Source organism: Notamacropus eugenii, chromosome 1 (assembly GCF_028372415.1).
Source record: "Notamacropus eugenii isolate mMacEug1 chromosome 1, mMacEug1.pri_v2, whole genome shotgun sequence".
Classification (NCBI taxonomy): Eukaryota; Metazoa; Chordata; class Mammalia; order Diprotodontia; family Macropodidae; genus Notamacropus; species Notamacropus eugenii.
Genome location: NC_092872.1, coordinates 751703107 through 751724726, shown reverse-complemented (window position 1 = coordinate 751724726; position 21620 = coordinate 751703107). Strand labels below are relative to the sequence as shown.

The following is a 21620-nucleotide window of genomic DNA, read 5'->3' as shown; positions in this document are numbered from 1 at the left end:
ATTAACAATAATTGTAGAAATAGTCATTATTAGTAGTGGAGGCACTGATCCCAAGGGTAGTCTTACTTCTTAACAATGTTGGTTATAATCTATCATCATTTTTGTAATCTGTAATTACTGTTGTAGATCCTAGGAATTTCTGGAGGAAAATTGTGGCTCTGATTTTTGGCAGCAGAGCTAATGAAGGTTTCTCTCTTCTCCCATATTGGGTGCCTCCCTCCCTCCATGTGGCCCAGTTATGGGTGGTCAATTGGCGAAACTGTGGCTCTGATTTATATCACTATCACTAGGAAATGCTGCCTCTCCTGATCTACTCAAACTTGGGGGGAGGGGGCACAAGGGAAGGGAGGCACCAGGAAGGAAAATCCCATCTACCTCAGGCCCACTGCAGCCCCAAAGAGACCCACAAATCAATTTAGAGCAGACCCAAGAAATTTCATCGATGCCTTTCCCCAACATTTCCCCAATTAACACCTGCAAGGCCTTTGATTCCTGCTAGTTGAAAAACACATCATAAACCCTGAATTTCTCCCTCACTCCCCATAGAAATGCCAGCAAAGCAGAAATTCTAACTTCTTGGCCCTGAGACCAGCAACAAAGCCAGTCATTCACTTCCCTGTGGTCAGGGCCTCCTTAACAAGAGGGTTCCTTTCTGCCCCTCCCCACGTTCCCCTCCACCTCCACCAAGGTCTTTGTAGGATTTCCTGGGGGGCCCTGCTTCTCCTCACCCAGCAGCCTCAGGAGTAGGAACTGGTCAGGAGTACTTTTGGATTAGGAGTCAGAGAGTTAGGGCTCCTTAAAGGAGAGTCCACAACATGCTTTTTGGTCTTGGGCCTAGAGGATTTCCCATAGTTCTTTGAAGCTGTCATGGGTCATTTGACAAATTGTCCTTGCTGTCACCTGTCTACTGCCTGTGTTTGTACAGTCTCCTGGGTCTACAAGGTAGCTTTTCCATACCCCTTGAACTCTGTCATTTTTAGTTACATTCCATTCATCTATCAAAAGTGATTTCTTACACCTTTTCTTCCAGAAAATCCTAGTGATTAGAGAGTAGGATTTTTTTGTGTGTGTGTTAGGCTTCAAGAAAGACACAAATTAGCTGGACAGGATCTGGAAAAGGGCATCAGGATGGCAAAGGGCCTTGAGACTGTGAAATACAAAGATTAGTTAAGGAATTCGGCAGAGGTCACAGAGCAGCCATCGTCAAATCTGAAAAACTGTCACTTGGAGAAGAGATTGGCCTTGTTTTCTTTGGCTGTCAAGGGTGGAATCAGGAGAAATAGGCAGAATCTGAAGAGGATAACTTCGTCTTGACAACTTTAAGACTCTCCTAGCCACAAGAACCGCCCCAAAGTGGAAGGGACTGCTTTGCCAGATGGTGAGTGAGCTTCCCATTTGGGGAGGTCTTCAGTGAGGATGGTCACTGGCTAACATTGCTGTCGAGTGGATTCCTTTCTTATGTAGATTGGACCACATGATTCCTGACACCTCATTCACTTCTCAGATTCTGAGATTTTCTGTTCCTTGGATTTGCAGTCAAAGGCATCATAGCTTATTTGAAAGAATAAGGAATCTGTCATGAGGGATTTGAGGCATATAAATTGCTAAGTCTGAACTGTACCACGTGCGTGACACCAATAAGCAATGTCATCCAAGGAGCATCTCTCTTGGCCTCTGCTTTCTATTTTAAAATGAGGAGGTCAAGCTACAAGTTCTCTAAGGTCTCTCTTACCTCTAAATCTAGGAAATTGTGGCCTGACTAAATCCTGGCTCCACAATTTACTGTCTCTCTCCAGTCTTCTGTTCCTTTGGGTGCCATATTTTAGGAAGGATGTTAATAATCTGGAAAGTATCCAGAGAAGGTCCTTGAGCTAGTGCTTTACGTGATACAACAGAAAGAGCCTCAGCTGTGGAGTTGGAAAACCTGGGTTTGAATCCTGCCTGTCACTTACAACCTATGGGGCCTTAGGAAATTTATTTCAGTTCAATGGGTCTCAGTCCCCTCTTCTGGAAAATTAGGGAGCTAGATTAGACAGCCTCTAAGATCTCATTCCTTTCTAAATGTTGGAATCTATACATTCACCTTGAAGGCAATATGGAGCAGTAAAAAGGAGGTGATTCTGGGTTTCAAAGGACCTAGTTTCAAATCCATACTTACAACCTGGGTATCCTTTGTCAAACCAAATCCAGCAATTACCATGTGCCAGTCGATACAATACGCACCAGGGTACAAGTATAAGCAGAAAGATAAGTCAGATTGGCAAAGCATATAATGCCTTTTTTGGTAGGCTTCCTCCGTGGGGGAACAAGGAAGCTGGAAGTCAACCTTTAAAGCTCCGTTATAGCTCTGAATCCATGATCCTGTAATGAGAATGAGAATTGGTTGGAGAAAACGGTGACCTTCAAGCTAGAGAAGATCTGCTGTGGAGGAGGTGGGGTGAGGGGAATCAAAGCTGTCTTCTCTAGGGAGCTAGCATAGGGAGGAGAGATTAGACGTTTCTCCTCTGGTTACACAAAGCAGAATAAGTAGAAATAAGCAGGAAAAGAAAAGAAATGACTGCCACTTCATGGCAGGAAGAAGTAGTCCTAAAATGAGAGCAGTCCAAACTGGAATGGGTTCCCTGTGGATCTGGTGAGCTCTCCCTCCTTGAAAGTCTTTAAGGAAAGGTGTCTGACCTCGTTTGAGGCATCTCACAAGAGCGGGGACCATCTCCGGTCATCCTGATCCATGTCTGGCCATTGGACTCAGATGGCTCTTGAGGAGAAAGTGAGGCTGGTGACCTTGCACCACCCTGCCTCACTTAAATCCAATTCACCTGGAAATCACAGCGTCAGCTCTCTGACATCATAGTCCTCTTGGAGAATGAAGGAAAAGCAACAACACAGGGGGATTATTGTTGGAGCAGCCAGTGGACCAGATGCCCTCTGAGGTCCCTCCCAGCTTCAGAAATCTGAGAAATCACCAAGAGGTTCCAACAACATGGCTTTGTGGAGGAAGGCCTGAAGCTGGTAAGATTCCTCAGTTCTTAAGGTGATGTTAATGTTATATTGTATTATAGCGCAGTAGAAGAACATGACAGAAATCTAAATAAATGCAGTACAGAGTAGTACATGAGAATTCACTTCAACAAGCTTGTATGACTTGCTTGCTACGTGCCAGGCACTGTGCCAAATGCCTGGGAGAGGTATCCAAAGGTAAAAAAAAATAGGTGGAATACTATGGGTACTTTAACCTCTGATTTAAAGAAGAAACCGAAGCCCACAGAATGAAGGTCACTCAGTTGGCACTGGAGGGAGAGATCCCTACTTAGCAGTGGGTTCAGCATAGACTTCCTGCAGGAAGGAACATTTGGCATAGTCATTCCCTGTGCCAGATGTGATCAAGCTTACCATGTGTATTGTCTATCTGTGGTGCAGGGCTTGGTATGTAGTAAGTGTTTAATAAATGTATGTTCATTGATTCATCCCAGCGTATGATTCAGGAAGTCCCTCAAGCCTCCCTGCCATGACACTAAGCTAAGTCTTCCAGTTCCTGGATTTTACAAGGCTGGGCTCCTGAAAGACTTGAGACCAGTGAAATATCTCACAATCCATAAATTAATGCGTGATTAAAATTGCACTAAGGCAAACAGAGAGCTGTAAATCTGAATGCCGCGTGATTAGCTCCAGCCCCAGCCAGCGGGCGTACACCAATAATTGGCCTTTGCTGCTCGTTAGTCAGTTTTATTACAAATAATATATTTGTGTGATGTTTGTAAATTCATGCACCAATGAGGAGACTTGATGACAGCATCTCAAAGACAGTCAGAGCTGTCACTGAAAGCACATTGAATGATCACAAAGCTTGCTCCCTTCTGATCACCCAAGTGGGCTTTAGTCCTTGATTGGAACACCTGAACAGAGAGCGAAGGAATGTCATGTTGTGGACAGAGCACTGTTTGGAGATGCTCTACCTTGGAGGTACCATGGGACCTTGAGAAAGTCTCTTCCCTTCTCTGAATGTTAAATCACTTCATTTTCCTTGGTTGTCCTAAGGTTCATTCTGTGAAGTCCTTCCCAGTTCTCAATCTAAACTTTCTCATGCTTTGAGGAGGGTCCATGATCCTAGAATACTGTCTGGCTTTGAAGGATGGGTACTGTGCCAATAACTAATACTTTCAGAAAACCTTGAAGGCTTAGTCATCTCACTGGGGTGGACACCCTTCTCAGAGACGCACATTGTTTTCTCTTCATACTCTACTTGGTGGCCTTCATCAGTCAGTTTGGTTCTTCATGGGATCATAGCATTCTAAATTCAGAAATAGTTCAATCCTTTCATTTTACAGATGAGGAAACTGAGGACCAGGCTGCTGAAATGCCTTCTCTGAGATGTCATACAAGTTCATAAGATCTAGAGATAGATGAACCACTCTTTCATTTTACTGATGAGGAAACCAAAGCCCATGGAGGTTAAGGAGCTTGCCCAAGGTCACATAGGTAGTAAGTGTCAAAGAAGGATTTGAATTCCTGTCATCTGATTCCAGATGAAGTCAGTTCCTAGCACCTAACAAAGTACCTGGCACATATAAAGCATTTGAAAAATACTTGTTGATTATGATTACGGTTTAACAAGCAAAGGAAGTAGGAGGCCTGGGTTCAAGTCCTAGCTGTGACGTTTCCTCACTGCAGGACTTTGGTAAGTCACTTTCTCCCTCAAACCTCACTTTCCTCATTTATAAAATGGTGATAAAATGTTTTCATCACCTACTTCAGTCTTTTTAAGGACTTCAAGTGCCACAAAAAGTGTTCTTTGATATGATCCTCTACAATCATGGACAGAATCTTCCCATGCAACTAGCTGGTTGCCAGCTATGGGTATTCTAAAGTTCATAGCTCATAAGATCTATTTGGAAGGAACTAGGAATGTCATAGGCTTCGCTGGAATAAGATGATATTTGGAGAGGAGAAATTACTATCTCAAGGTCATATGGATCACAGGATCATAAGATTATAGATTTCAAACTGAGTGGCCTTAATGATGAGCTAATCCAATTCCTCATTTTACAGATGAAGAAGGTGGGGTTCACAGAAGCAAAGAAAACATGTGTAAGGTTCATTTATTCAAAAATGATAGAGCTGAGTTTCAAACCCAGGTCCTCTGACTCCAAATTAAAAGTTCTTTGTAACACACAGATGCAACACTTTGGGATTCTTAGTCTGAACTCTTCTGAAATGAATAAGGAATTAATGAATCACATTGAAAGTCTTTTTGTACCCTGTGCCCTAACCCAGCTGAATTAGCTGGGTCATAGTCATATTCCCAGCTCAGTATGGTCAGAGTGCCCTTGAGTTGGGCAAAATCAAGAGGCCTCCAGGAAGGACTACCTCTCCTGCACCAAGACTCTTGAATTCCTCTAATTTCAAACAGGGAGCCCTTCCCTACCTCCCCAGGCTCATAGTAAGGATGTGCATGACGGCTGACAGTAGGAGTCTTGGAGATACAGGTTAGTTTCTCTGGGCTCATTGCCAGAATCCTGTGAACAATTTAGTACCCAGAAAAGATGGCTTTACTCTGGTTTCTAGCATCATCCATTATAACTTTCCCACTGATGACTCTCAGCTTCTAGCACACTGAACATATCTTGACTTTTTTTTTTCTTTCAAAGCAACCCATGTGGTTTTCTTCAATGTCTTGGTGCCTTTTCCCTCTTTTTCTTTGTTTTTTTGAAACCCAGCTGAGGGGACCTTTGATACAGTCCTCCTCTGATATCTCATTTGGGTGTAGAATTGACCCAAGGTTAACGAAGGCTTTGCCCTCAAAGCACGCTCCTTGGTTTGTTATGCCAAGATGTGAGTACGGACCCAGGGATAGAGTATGGGGCCTACTGTTGAAGGGCAAGTCTAGCTAAGTTTAGAGGGAAGGAACTTCAGAGACCATCTAGTGCAACTTTCTCATTTTCAGGTGAGTAAATAGAGGCCCAGAGAGGGACCACGGTCACAAAGCCAGTAAGAGGCAGAGGTAGAATTTGAAGGCCCATGCTCTGATTCCATGGTTGATGATCTTTCCATGGTGACGCAGATTGGATGGATGCTCACTTCAAATGTGTTGAAAGGATTTTTAACCATACAGCCTCCTGAGGCTTCCTACTGAAGGTGTGTGTAGGAGGTATATGAGGAAGGGGGGTGGCCACAGCCTTCACTGGTGATCTCAGATTTTCCAAGCGTTGAGCCAAAGAGCAGAAGAAATGATTTCATTCCTTTGGTTTTCTATGACACAAGAAAAGATGTTTGGCCCTAGAATCAAATGGCCTAGGTTCAAATGTCATTTTTAACATTTACCTCTGTGAGTTTAAACAAGGCCCTTTAACTCCCTGGGTCTCAGTTTCCTCCTGTGTAAAGAGGGCTGGACAAGAGGGCCTCTGAGGGACCTCACATAGCCAAAACACAGTCAGTGGAAATCTACCTGAATCTGGTCTTATGTCCTTCATCCCCAGGTTCTATCAGGTGAAAGGCATTGGGGCCCAAAGAAAAGGGGACTGGACTTGGATCCAGAGGATGTGACTTTAAATGTTGGCATTTTAGTGGATTGAGAACTCAATACATGCAAACGGTAGCAATAACTTTTCCCCAAGCTGCCCTCACCTTTGCCGAAAATAAATAAACTAACCTCTAATCCTGTCCCAATGTCTTAGACTACATTTGAGAGTGAAAAAGGACCTAATTTTCCATCTAATCCAAATTATACTTCTAAAAAATCCTCAGGATAGCAAATATAAGAGGTCATCTAATCCTACAAGATTGATGGTGGAGAGGGATTATAGACAGGAGAAAGGGCAGTGGGTCAGGTCTGGGTCCAAGTTCTGTTGCTGATTTACTATAGAATGTTAGTCATGTCACCTTACATCTCTGAGACTCTATTTCCTCTTGAGGCAAACACAGGGTTTAAATGGTATGGTACTGTGGGGCAAAAAGCACAGGCTTTTGTGTCAGAGGAGCCAGACTAGAATCCTTCTTCTGTCAGGTACTATCTGTGTGGACTGGAGAAATCATTTCCTAAGTCTTGGCCTCGGTTTCCTCATCTGTAAAGTGAGAGAATTGAACCATATCATTTTTCCATAGTACTTCACCCATTTCACACTACTTAAATTCCATGGTTTGGTTAATTATAATAATTGGGCCATCATCATTGGCCATCAATTCTTAATGTTGTCCTCAATTCCTTAAGAAAAGGGTGTTGCTTAAAGAATTGATTATGGACTAGAGGGCGTGCCCTGGTGGAATGTCTAAGGGTTCTTAGTGCCTCTGGTTCTCTTTCATCCATCACTTTAAAAATGACTTCCACAAAGGTTTCTATGGCATACTTAATCAAATCTGAGGGTGAGTCAAGGAGTCAAGCAACAAGTGTTTATTAATCACCTCTTTGTGCCAAACACTGTGTCAGTCACTAGGAATACAAAGAGTGGCCAAAAAATGAAAGAAAAGAAGGAAGGAAGGAAGGAAGGAAGGAAGGAAGGAAGGAAGGAAGGAAGGAAGGAAGGAAGGAAGGAAGGAAGGAAAAGAAATAAAAAAGGAGAGAAAGAAAAAGGAAAGAAAGAAAGGAAAGAAGAAAAAAGGTAAAGAAAGTAAGAGAAAGGAGGAAGGGAGGAAGTCAAAAAGGAAAAGAAAAGAAAAGAGGGAGGGAAGAAACAAGGAAGAGAGAGAGGGAAGGAAAAAGAAAGGAAGGAAAGGTGGAAGGAATGAGGAAAAGGAAGATGGAACAAGGGAAGGACGGAGGAAGGGAAAGAGGAAGAAGTCCCTGTCTTTAAAGGGTTTATAGTTTATTGAGCAAAACAACATGTGCATATACATATATATATATACATATATATGCACAAAATTAATATACAGAAAAAAATGCCAAACGCCTAAAATAGCTGTTGGGGGGAGGGAGACCACTGGCCATTGGAGAGATCAGGAAAAGCTCCTTGAAGACAGGGCTTGAAGTGGGTCTTGACACAGAGAGGGCTCTTGTGAGTCAGGGAAAGCATTACAGCCATTGGGCCAGCCACTGCAAACATATGATACAAACCTGGGAGGGGTCATTTACATATTGGATGGCTAAATAGCCACCTGGACATACAGAAATAGTGGAATAAGTAGAATAAAACAAAATTTGTGTCGAGATAAATACAATTTAAGGCTGCAAAAGTCCATCTGAAAAATGTATGATGGGAGTTATACAGCGATTCCGGCAAGAAAGATTTAGGGACTATAGTGAACCACAAGCTCAGCACGAGACAACCATGTATGGGGCATGGATTTAAGAAGATTTGGGGATGTATAAACACATTCAGTTTCCAGAAAATGGGAGACGATCATCTTACCCCAAGCAGCTTTGCTCAGACAACAGCTAGAGAGCCATGTCCATCTCTTGGTGTATATTTTAGTCAGCTGGTTTTTCAGTCAATAAGCATTTATTAGGCACTTAGAATCTGGAAGTCATTCTTGACAGTGATGGTGAAGGAGCTTGATTGAGATCATAAGGGGGACTTTCATTTTGCATATTTCCATCCTCAGGCCCTACTATAGCTCTGGTCACATAGCAGGCACTTCATAATATGCCCATTGATTGATTGATCAAATTAAATGAGGAAGAGTTGATAGAACAAGGGGCAAATAGATCAGGGAAGAAAGGACTTCTGGGGATAGAATACAACAGCTATCGTCAGTATCTGAGGAGCGCTAAGGAAATCAGAGGAGCCTAATTCTGACTGACAATGCACATGTCCGGGATGGTTCTGGGGGAACAAATCTTAACTCTTGGCAAGGAACTCTCTACCAGTGACAGCTGTCCAGTGGCAGAAGTGGTGACTTAAGAAATCTCCTCAGGTTCCTGTGCAGGTGAAGATTCATATCCCATTCCTCACGTTGATCTTGTCCTTGAGAGGCATTATGGTGTAGTGGATGGAATGATAGATTTGGAATAGAAAAGATGGATTCAGGTCTTGCCTGTGGTTCATACTAGCTGTGTGACCTTGGAAGAGTTACTGCTGTCTTTGCTTAGGAGCTGGATTCCATTATTTCTAAGTTCCTTTCCAGATTGAAATCTATGCTCCCAGAATCCTTTGAGAATGAATGAACTCCTCACCACTGCAAATGTTAAAGCAGAGATTGCTTGTGATCTGGAGAGGATCTGGAAGATAATTCTTGCCTGAATTAACTGGCTGGACTAGATCTTCTCCAAAGGCCTCTCCATTTGGATCCAGCTTTTGGCTTGAATGAGTCAGAGGCCAAAGGGGAAAAAAAGAATCTATATAAATATGTAAAGAATGCAGACAATTCAGAACACCCCCATTGGAGCATGAGCCATTTTAAAGAAAGTATTTGTTATATTTTCTGAAAGGCTGAAAATAGAAAACATTGTGAGGGCGAAAAACCATCCTCCCATCACCGGGCTGAATGGGACCACATTACAGGCACTGTAAGCCAAGGCTATGGAAGAGGCAGTGAATAATTGGTAGGCTGAAGGAGACAACCAAAATAAGTACTGAGGAGGAGAAGTATTGCCAACCTTGAGTGTCCTTTGACCTCGTGACCCTCTGCTGCCATTCTACCCCTGGATGGCACAGGTTTCCACTGGATGGTACAATTGCTTAGAGCCAATGTTGAGTGAATGAATTACAGGCAGGAGGGAGAAGAATTTAATTACAAAGTTCTCAAATGTTTGTGTCCTCAAAGGTGGTTAAAACAACATTTATTTCTGAAGGACCTCAAGATCTGGGAAGCTGGTTATTGCTGTTTTCAAAATTCTAAGAGGAGACATGGTTAAAACAATAACAATGAAAAACAAACAAGAAACCCCTTTCTTGGAGGTTAAAATGAAGGCTGTGTGACCACTTGTCTGGTGGCTTACGGATAGAGTTCTTGGCCAGATAGGAAGTAGGTGAGATGCCACAGAAGTTCCTTCCACCTCTGAGACTGCATGAGGTATGATTCCCTTTCCTCATTGTAAAGATGAGAAAACTGATCTTCATAGAGATTGTAATTTGTCCATGGTCACATGACCAAGTGATTAATCAAATGAACAATATGCATTTATTTTGTGCCCACTGTATGGAAGGCACCACTCTTGAAGTAAATGGCAGAACCATTCTACCAACCTAAACCTTTGGATACCATGATCAGGGAAGGTCCCATTCCTAAGTGCTTCTCAAGAGAACATTTTTGGCTGGTAAGATGGAGACTAGGGCTGACCTTACCACCGATATTCAATACACTTCTATTTAGCAAGCTTTTACCAACTGCTTACTATGTGACCATCATTATACAAAGGCTGAAATAAGATGGCCCTGTCCTTATCAAGCTTATGTCCTAATAAGAGAGAAAAACATGTACTCATCTACCTAATGACATTATCTATTTATATGTGTATACTCAAAAGTGATATAGAAAAGGTGGATTGGAGATGATCTCAAAGAGGTGTTGGCCTGAAGGAGGATTGGGAAAGGCTTCTTGTAGAAGGGGTGGTTTTAGCTGAGACTTGAAGGAGATTAGGAAAAGTAGGAGGTAGAAAGGGTAAAGGAGAGAGTTCCAGGCATGGGAGACATCCAGGAAAGGTGTGGAGGCTCCAGGAGGAGTGTCTGACTCAAGGGCAGCAAAGTGAGCCATATCGCTGGATCTCAAAGCTACTGAGAAGTGTAAGTGAAAAGACTAGAGAGATGGGAAGGGATCACGTTATGGAGGGATTCAAGACCAAGCGGGGGGTTAGTATGCATGTAACATGCTTGGAGAATCCAGGAGAGAGCAATGCTTGAAGTCACTAGGAGAATAGGTGAATTATTCTCTCAGAAACGTTCCTGGCCAATACAAAGAGCAAATCAAGGCCCAGTGAAGGAAAAGAAAACTTGTTTGTGACCATGCAAGTCATCAACAGAGTGGCTGACACTGAAAACCAGTCATCACGTCAGAAAGACAGGGAAGGATCCACCTGAAGTCCTCGCTGCTTCTCCATTCTCCCAAGCAGTTGGGCACCTGGAAAATGCCAGCATGGGAAGAGTTAAGGAAGCAAGCGCCTTGAGATTTGGCCTCAGGATGCCCCTGCCAAGAATCCCTCGTTAGAGGCAACATTTCGAAGGCAAAATTGCTCTATGTTAGAAAGGAAAGGGGGCAAATTGCTGGTGATCTCATCAAAGTAATAAGCGCTAATGAACTTGGGCCTCAAGTGGGTTGTTTGATGCTGCCTTGACAGGAACAGTGGATTTGTTTTCTGTGAATCTATTTGGATCTTTTACAAGGCATGCTCTGAGTTGTACCAGCAGAGTCCTACAAAGAGAAGGGAATGATGGATCAAAGCCACCAGTGAATAATCCAGCTCGGGCTGACAGAGGGGCCAGTGTACTTTCCAGGGCTGAGATTTGAACAGCATTTTTGAAAGCAGACACAAGCAACATTTTCAAAGGAGTGTGCTTCCCCGGGAAAATAGTAATAATTGTAACACATTTATTTCCCATTGTAATTTCTAAGAAAAAGCACCATTAACTCAGAGGGTAGATTTCTGCATTGTACAATTGGTCAGAATCCTGCCTAGGATGTTAAACTATAGGAAATAGAAGATCAGTGGTGGTAGGGTTCAGAGAACCTACAATACAGATTGGCTTAGTTGGGAGAGACCTCAGAGCATGGAATATTGGAGCTAGAAAGAACCTTTGATTAAAGAACCTGGGATGTCCATGCTGGGGAGGACTACAGAGCACAGAATATAGAAGACTTGAACTGGGCAATGCTCCAGAATATCAAATGCCCCAGTTAGGAGAGACTATAGAACATTGAAAGTTACAGGCAGGAGGGGAATGTAAACAGAATGTCAGAGCAGAAAGGAGCCTCAGAACGTGGAATGTCAGGGTGAGCAGGGATTTTAGAACATCATCCAAATTGGGAAAGAGTCCTTAGAACATACAACATCAGAGCTAGGGGAGACCTTAGAACACAGATTATAGAATGTGGCAGACAATTAAAAATGAGAGCAGAAAAGTCAACTGACTGTCCCTGTGTTCTGACAGCAGCATCACTTCTAGGCACACACATTGAAGAGGTCAGTGATGACAGGAAGAAGAGGGGCTCAATGAAAGTGCGAGTCAGAGGTAAACATCAAAATATTTGTAAAAATTCTACCTCCATATATATATATATGTATATGTGTATGTGTATATATGTGTGTGTACATATATGTATATGTGTATACACATATATACACATATATGCATATATATTTACACACATACACATATATACCTACATGCATATACACATATATGCATACATACATACAGAGAGAAAGAGAGAGAGAAAGACAAGAAATGACCTGGTTTCATCTCCTCATTTTACAGAGAAGGTAACTGAAGTACCCCAGGGTGGGAGTTGGGGTGGAGGAGAAGGATGATCTTTTTAAGTCCATATAGAGCAGTCAGGAGTCTAAACTCTAAGTCTCTAGATCTTAGAACTTTAGCTGAAAAGGCCCTTAGGGGCCACCTCCTCTAAACTTCACTTTTCATGATTAAGAAAAATTGAGGCCCAGAGAGCTGAACTTGCTTGGTCAACATCCAGAATTACTTAAGTATAAAAACGGATTTGAACCCAGAGTTTCTGCATCCCAATTCATTCCTTTTTGTCACCCTCAAACCCAAAGCAAGGAAGCGAAGATGGATGGGGGTAGGGGCTCTTGGGGCGTATTTAGCAGTTCTTTTTTTAAACACTGATTTGAGTTGCAAGGGAATAAATGTTAATGCCTTCTTTGTCTACACATTCAGGAAACACAGTTTTTAGATCCCTGTATGATGGAAGAGAACAGTTATCTCATAAGTTTAAAAACTAAAACAAAAAGTCAGGACTCCACTGTCTTTCCAAAACAAATGTGTATTTTGGCATCAAGTTCAACAAAATATGCATCCAACGTATTCAGTTTCCCCAAAGCTGAATCTGAAAACGAGACTTCAGTGAGTGTGAGGAAGTAACATCAGGGTGGGCCAGGCTGCCCAGTCGAGAATCAGCCCCACACATCCTGAGTGAAGCTAGTTAAACAGCACCATGATTCACCCTCAGCCCTCCTGAGGGAAATGTCTGATGAGGAGGAGGGCCTCAAGAATCACATCCCCTGCCACCCAGTGTACCCCAGAGCCCCAAAAAGGAACAGTGGAGACGATCACCAAGGAGACAGGAACATGGACTGGCTCCAGGCAGGATTCCAGGCATGACTGTTTCCAATCATCCCATACACTTTGGCTCCGAGTTGGTGAAGAAAGACAAGTGAGAATGTTGCTTGTGGGGTCCCGAAACCCAAAGGCACTTCCTGAGCCTAGGATGGAGAGAGAGAGCAAAGGGACCTCAGCCATCATGTAGCCCCGAATCCTCCCTTCAACTCCCCCACCCTGTGATTGAAAAAAGAGGCCAGAGAGGGGAGGTGGGTCCCTCAGCATCCCCCATGTGGTAAGTGGTAAAGTGAGAAGCCCAGCTTGGGTAGTAGGGATCCAGCTGCCCAACTGGAAACAATGGGGAGGGTATCTTTGTGTTTGGTTGGAAGGTTTTCATTTGTACATGCTAACCATCATATTAGGCCGTGAGCTCCTTTAGGGTAGAAACTGTTTGGGCCTTTATGTTTTCAGGGCTCAGTACAGTGCTGGTGCATAGTAATAACTTCTCCAATGTCTGCTTATTGATTTCCCAAGGTCCCGCAGCTAACAAGTGGCTGGGGTAGTATATGATTGTAGGTCCCCTGACCCCAGGAACCGCAAGCCGCTCTTTTTCTCTCAGTATATCATACAGCCAGCTTTACAGGCTTGGAGAAAGAATATTCTGACCACCAAAAAGAATGAAAATAAGAAACAAATAAGAAAAGACATAAAGCTTTAATGACTCCAAAGAGCCACAGCTTCAGCCTGTGCTCTGTCCCTCCACCTACACAAAACCATAATGCCGGGAGCCCAAGAAAGATCCTACCGCCCCAAAATCATTTTGTGACCCCTGAACATCATTGTAAACTAGTCAAGCTTCTCAAAATTATTTTTCTATCTGACTGCTGATCTTTGAGCAACAAATAATGCAGCCCTTCTTGGAACAACTTTTCGGTCTGTAAGAATATAGAATATCAGAGCTCCAGAGAGTAGATGCCACAGTACAAAGTTATATCTGAGGGGTGAACAGGTTCTTAAAACATGGAAAGTTCAAACTAAGAGAGGCCTTAGGAACTAGAACACTGAATGTTAGAGCTCATGGGAGGCTTAGAATGTAAATCATCCAAGCAAGGAGGCATCTTAGAACACAGAGTTCTAGATCTAGAAAGAATATTAGAATGGAAAAAAGATAATATGAGAGTTTGGAAGAACCTTAAAACACAGAACAGGAAATATAAATGTTGAGAGGGAACTTAGAACAAAGAACAAAAAATTTCAAAGTTTAAAGAGACCACTGAACCAAAGAGTCAGATCAGTGAGGGACATTGGAACAGACCACAAATGATCAAAAATTATCGGAGTGAGCAGATACAGAAACGTTCTGTTCCGCCTTCTCAAGTTCCTCGCAGTTCGGATATTGTCAGTTTTATGTTCTAAGCCATGAGCTGCCCTTTTGTGCGTCTAAACTATGGCACTATTAAAGACATTTCCAAAAAGGATGGAACAAAATGAAGGAAATTGAAAGAATGAGGATGGAAGCCAAAGGCAAACTATTTATGGAAGAAAAGAAAGGTCAGTTGTAATTCAAAAAAATAACTAACTTCATTTGGGGAAATTAAAAAAAAAACAGACAATCTAAAGCAGTTGCCTTTTGAGAGAAGAGCCTGCTCCAGAAAAGGGCTGGGAGATCATGGTTTCTGGAAGGTCAGAAGGCTCAGAACCTCACAGATTCTATTTAGGACACAATCTTTCCCTGTCATGATACTGATGAGGATACCCAAGACCTTCTCAATTCCTGTCTTTCTTAAAAAATGATTTTTAATGTAATAGTCCATTGGTGTAATAAGGGCATTGGGCCAGGTATTCAAGAATACTGGAAGCATATTTCTTCCTTATATATTAAAATATCCTGAGTGTAAAGGCAACCTCTACTCTATCATTCTGTGCCTGTCTCTACAAGTAGTTCTGTGGTTACCCTGCCCACACTCTCCTACTCCTCCCAATCCTCCCCTCCTCCATAAAGCTGCCAATATTGTCTTAGATATAGAGTAGGTTGCATCCCATGTAGCATGTGATGGAGAGGGCTTGAGTGCTGGGCATGTGAGCTACATGTGCTCTGGACCCTTGCCAAAGGACATGTGTGATAAGTGACTCATGGACGGGTCACTAGTTCCACTGATGAGAAAGGAGGAGTACCTGACATATTGGTGAATGAGCAAAGAAAAGCCATTGGTTGTATGGGACATTAAGAGCCAAGAGCCAGGGCTTCTGACCTCTTTCCCACTAGCCTCTTTGATGAGACACAGACAAGGTCTACTCCCCCTTGGAATGGTCATGCCACCCTTTGCTCAGGAACCTTCTGTAGATCCCTAGAGACTCATGTGGGCCTTTCAGTGCTTCAGTCTCCAGGATCTAGCGCCATGCTCTCTCTCCTGTCTAGCTCAGGCTGCTGTCTTTGGTGTGCTTCAGGCCCCTACCACCCCACTCCAATACGCACTGCACTCTCTCACCTCTTCACATATAATCACCAGTCTAGAGCTGGAAAGGACCTTGAAAGGCCTCTCATTCGATACAAATGAGGACAGGATGGGCGTTCCAATGATAGGCAGGATTTGACCCAGGGTCTCTGTACTTTGTTACAAACCAGTGTCCTTTCCACCCAGTTCCTTCCTCCATGACTTATAATGTTCAAATGCCTGAAATTCCCCCACCCCCAATTTTGCCTCTTACATTTCTGTGTGTCCTTAAACCTCAGATTGAATACCACCTTCAGAAAGCCTTCCATGGTTGCTTTTCCCACTCAGACTTCAAAAAGTCTATAGCTTTGCCCCTCCTTCTCATGGGATGTTGCTCAACATAGGCACCAGAATTGGTGTCTGATTATGTAAGGGAGGGCAGTGGTCCATTCCCTGCTGGGGTATTGGGATGGGTTAGGTCTTCCAGCAAAGGCTCAGTGATCTTCAATTATATATGATATGGAGGCATTCTGGAGCAGTCATAGAGTTGGTTTGAAGGACCACTATAATCTCTCCAGGTCTGAGATTCTGTGATTCTACTGAAACCAAACTGATCTTTTGACTATTCAGCACTCATGACATTCCATCACCTGTCTCTGAGTCTTTGCTTTGGCTGTGCCCTACGCCTAGAATGCTTTCCCTTACCTCTACCTCTGAAAATCCTTTCTTTCCTCTAAACTCAAGTTCAAATGCAACCTCTAACATGATGACTTTCTTGATCCCTCCCAATGCCTGGAATCCTCTCACCATCCCCAATTCCTATTACTATGTATTTATTTATGTGTGTATGTGTGTGTTGTTTCCCCTGAAAATATATGTTCCTAGAATTCAGGAGATGTTTACTTCTTGCCTTTATATCCCCTATATCTAGCACAGAGTGTTGCACATAGTAGGTGCTTTAAAAATATTTTTCTATTGAATGATTGCCACTATATCTTATGACCTTGAGATTTTATGATTCTACCTTAACCTCTGATTTCCCATTTAGCTTCAAAGCAAGCCCATGACAGATTTGTTGGAGGAGGTAAGAGCTGGTCTGGATGTTTTTCAGTCTGAGTTCCCTTGCCCCTGAATCTACCCACTACTTCAGACAGGATACTGGACTAATCCAGGGCCCAGGTGAATTCCTGGTACATATCCCATAAAACCAGTTGGGATGGACAACAAAGATATAACTAAGGCAGGCAATCAGGGCTTTGTTCTAGGGTGCCAAATTTACACAACATTCTAATAACTTATACTCCATCTGTAGGCTAGATGCAACTAAATTTGGTGCCTAGTTAGGAAGAACAATTATTTACAAGAGAAAGATACAAGAGGTCTTACGGTTCTTCACCTGTGAAGGTATCCTGTCCCTGTGTCCTCTACCCCTATCCCCTATCCCTTCCTGTTTAAGCAGCTTCACTTAATTCTAAGTCTTCCTTCTCTAGTTGAATTATCCAGACTTAAAGTTCTTCAGCCTTAAAATGTTCATTTAAGTCTGGTTTTCATGTTTATTGCCTCAGGCCTAAAAAACATAACATTTAAGCTTTTACTAGGACAGTATGTTTAGAGGAGTGTTGGACTTGCCTTAGAGGTTTTTTTTCATAGTTTTAAGTCTTTGCCCTTCTACTGACTACTTATATAGTTGTAAACTAGTCACTTACCCTCTATGGTCCTCATCTGTGAAATGGATTAAAGTATGACAGATTTAGAGCTGGAAAGGATTTTAGAGAGCATCTAGTCCAAGTTCCTCATGTTACAGATGAGGAAACTGAGGCCTACAGATGTTAAGTGATATGTTCAAGATTGCAGAGATATCTAGCAGTGGAGCTGGGGTGAGAAGAAAGACCCCATGACTCCAAGTTATACATTCTATCTACTGAACTTACACATAGGGCTGATCTGGTGAGGAAGGGGGCAGTTTCTTGTACCCTGGACAGCACCAAAGACCTGGAAGTCTATTGCAGAGCAGAGCTGCTTGGGGCTGAGTCAACAGCTAACTTGACCTCTCCCAAAGACTTCCATACTTCCCCAGGGCCTCCAGCAGTGTTTACAGAGCCCTGGCTTGGTTTATGGGACTCACAAGTCTAGATGACTCTGGGGACACCTTGATAGTTCCCCATTTCCATCCTGTTTACTTAGTTAATTGCTCTAAATTACCCTGCCTCAACCTCTGTACAAACCAGACTCAGCATGCTTACTTAGCTGAAAGCTCTCGGTCATTTCCACTCTTTCTCTTCTCCTCCCCCAAACTCTCTCTCAAGGGACTTCCCTATGGCAAATCCAGGGCTAGCCTTCCCAAGCACCCTAAAGGGGACAGCCTTGCCTCAGTGTTAGACTGGATTAGGGCCAGCAGCTTGCTGGGAAATCAAAGTTTTCCAACTTTAGAAGCCACAGAAAGAAACCTGTATTGGAATCCCAACCCTGACACCTAGTCAGTGCTCTTTGGCAAGTCATTTTCCCTCTAGAAGTCTCAGTTTCATCATCTACAAAATGGGAACAATAATTCCTGTAGGACTGAAGAACTTATTTGCCTAATGCAGCTCCCTCACATGGAGAAGCTGGCAATCCTGTTTCTGAAGAATAGTAAATATCATTCAAGGAAATTTCGTTGGCAAGACATTGGAACATGTGTTGACATTCTGGAACTAGTTCTCATAGGCTACACACATGCTTAAGAGGAAGCTCTTTGATTGATTATGAAAGCATTCAAAACATCCTGTCAGTTCCAGCCACTTGCTTTTTCCTTCATTAACTTCTGGGGGAATCTCAGTGACTCCTTCATTCTTAGAAACCAGGTAAACCATGCTTAAAGAGGAGAATCGATCACTAAACATTTTTAAGCACTGACCATGTACCAGGCACTATGACAAATACTGGGAATACACAGAGACAAAAAGCAGTTCCCCCCTCAAGGAGCTAAGGATCTGGTTTGGTTGTCTTTTGTTTTTGGAGAGGACCAATGACATCATGACATAATGTTTTGACTAGTGTCTAGATTGGACTTCAGTGAGGCAGAGTTGCACAGTATCTTCAGCCTCGTTCTCTCTTCCACAGTCATCTAAGTGCGATGGCAGGACAAAGTCAGAACCACGGGTAGTGCCTGGATGTGGTGGACGATTTCGGCATTGTCTATGTCTATTGTCTAAGCACTCCACAGCACCTGCTTTGTTTGAGGTTTGTCAGTTACCCTCAACCTGTCTTAGCCCATCTACCACTATGGTTGACTGAGATGTGGCCACTGTGCAGGCTTTGACTTTTTGGAACCACAAATGACAGTTGGGTGAAGTTGGACACCAAAGGTGGATGAGCAGCCCTGAAATGAGCTTAGCAAATCTTCACACCAGAGATGCCAATCCTCCTTGAACATCTCCTGCACCATAACAGGGGAAGATAATATGTAACCAAATACATATGATGCAAATTGACAGGATAAATAGGAAATAATAAATGAGATTAGAATTAGAAGGGGTTAAAGAAAGGCATCCTGTAGAAAATTTTAGTTGAGACTTAAAGGAAACCAAAAAAGTTAGTAGGCAGAGTTGAGGAAGGAGGGCATTCCCAGCACGGGGCACAACCAAAGAAAATGCCTGGAGTTGAGACATGATGTGTCTTATTAGACATTATTGATATTAATGTATATTATACTGCTCATATATTTTAAGGCTCTATGTATCAAAGTGAGCCTTGTTTTTCCTAGGATCATTGGGACCAAATATGGAGTGGCTGATGATTTGAGAAAAAATTATTATTGGCTATGGTAGTACATGAAACAAACCAAGATATGAAATTGTCCTGTGTGGGCTCCCTTCTGCCTTGGCAGAGGCTGTAACAGAACAGAGAATAGAGGGACAGCAGGTGCTAAAATTGATAAAAATTTTAGATGATCTAAACCCATAAACTTTATTCTTCTAATTCTGATTATGAGATTCTAAATATCCGGTGATCAGCTATACCACTGGAACAAGTCAATCTTCTAAAATCTGACATTCTTACTTTGAATGAATTGAAAAGATAAAAGAAATAAGGAGGTGCCTGGAAGTGCAGCTCACATCACCTACAATCTTGCAGAAGGAAATGGAAGTTGGTATGAATGGGCATCCAAACGCTGCAAAGAATCAACATTTAACTTTTTCAAGGCTATGATAAACTTCTGCCAAAAGACTAGTGTGAAGAGAGCTCCCAGATAAGAAGATTCACCAATGTGTGCTGGATTTTATATGCAATTTATCGTCTACAAAGTTGCCTGCTACACTAAGAAGCTAACTGATATCCCCAGGATCACAAAGCCAGTCAGAGGCAAGACTTGAACCTAGGTCTTCTGGATCTGAAGCTGGCTCTCTATCCATTACACTAATGTTATTTACAAAAACCTATCTTTCCCCTTCTATTTTCATCAAGGAAGCCCCTGAAACGTATCATAAAGATTTTGTAGAGGTAGTGAGGAATTTTTGATATTTTCTTAACTTTGTTTTTGATTTTGGGATATTGCCAAGCTTTTGATACACTTCCCTCCCTCCCCACCCCCACTAGTCACCAACTCACACCTCCTCAGACTAGATTGGAGCCAGTCTAACTTTGCTTCCCATCTTTGTTTTCATTACTGTCATTTCACTTCCTATGGAACCTATCGGAGGTTACGATGCTATTGTCTAAATGTGATGGCACTACTTTCTTTGATGGAAAGAAAAATAATTTGCTCTGATCATTTTGTCTTTTTGCTCTCCATAACTCATGTATTATTGCTTTCCTTCCAGTTTCATCTCTCCGTGCCTTCAGGATTGTGTCACTCAGATAAGTATCTTTTGTGCATATTTTGTGTTGTGAAAACTACAAGATTCCTGGAAATATGAGGCATCATGGGTAACCTTTATTTAACAACCTTCTGATTAGTAGCAGTAGCCAGCAAATCATAAACTAAGGAGATGTATGTTTGCTGAAAACATTTTGGCATGGAAAATGATGAACGCAGACTCCAAATAAAAGAGGAATTGCTTCTTGGTGGTGATATGCTCGCTGTGCTTCCACCTGTGGATGACCTTGTGTTGATTCCATCATACTTTGAAACAGTGCGTAGTCTTCTGAAACCCAGAATCTCTAAAGAGAATTTGGGGGAGAAACAACATGGATGACTAATGCATATTGTTCAGGCCACGAAGGTCACTTGAAGTTGAGCTGGTCTATCAGTATACTTATCTTGTGTGGCTTCTATGGATGGCACAAGAATTGAGTCCAGAATTAAACAGGAAGACTGCACTGATCTGCATTTCTTTTGGAAAATAGCACAGTTTTCTTAACAATATCAAACAATGGCTCCTACATTTCATATCAAAACTCTTCTGGGGATGTTATATGACTGATAGCAAGTGGAATACCAGTCTCTATGAACTGAAATGATGAGTTCTTCAAAGGCAAATAGGGAAGCATATAGCAGGCAAAGGTAGGCTACATCCTGGCTATGTGACCCTGGCCAAGTCATTTTACACTTTACTGCTCTAGGCAACTCTTGACTATAAATTCCAGAGGAGACACCGACCTGCTTTAATAGAAGTTTACTAACCTATACATATGAAACCACATGTAAAGTCCGTATTTCCTATCCCCTGACCTGACAGGTGGGAAAAGTTTTTTGAGAAGTGATATAGATAAATGGATCAATAGCCAGAGATATATGTATAGATATAGACATATAAACATACACACCCACACCCACAGCTCCCATATATATATATATATATATATATATATATATATATATATATAAAATCTTTTTCAGTTAGCTCTCTCACTCAAAATTTCTTTATTTCTACATTATGTATTTTTGTGATATTTATTATGAAATTACTATATGCCAGGCCCTGTGTTAGGAATACAAAGAAAGTTCCAAAATGCTGACAAATGGGAAAATGACAAAAGAAAGATAGAGATAGAGTAGATGGAAGTATGCTTTTCATGGGGGATAGGAATAGAGGGAGTAGGAAAGACCTACCATAGAAGG

The 21620-nt window shown here is 42.3% G+C and overlaps 1 long non-coding RNA gene across 1 annotated transcript in view; it reads left to right on the top strand.

Annotated features, from left to right (window-relative positions):
- The window catches only part of LOC140528844 (uncharacterized), a 35059-nt gene extending 13868 nt beyond the window's left edge, over positions 1 to 21191 (top strand). The window contains exon 3 of the long non-coding RNA XR_011975322.1: positions 20380 to 21191. This is a non-coding gene — a long non-coding RNA (uncharacterized lncRNA). The remainder of the gene's footprint in view (positions 1 to 20379) is intronic.
- Positions 21192 to 21620: the final 429 nt, after the last annotated feature.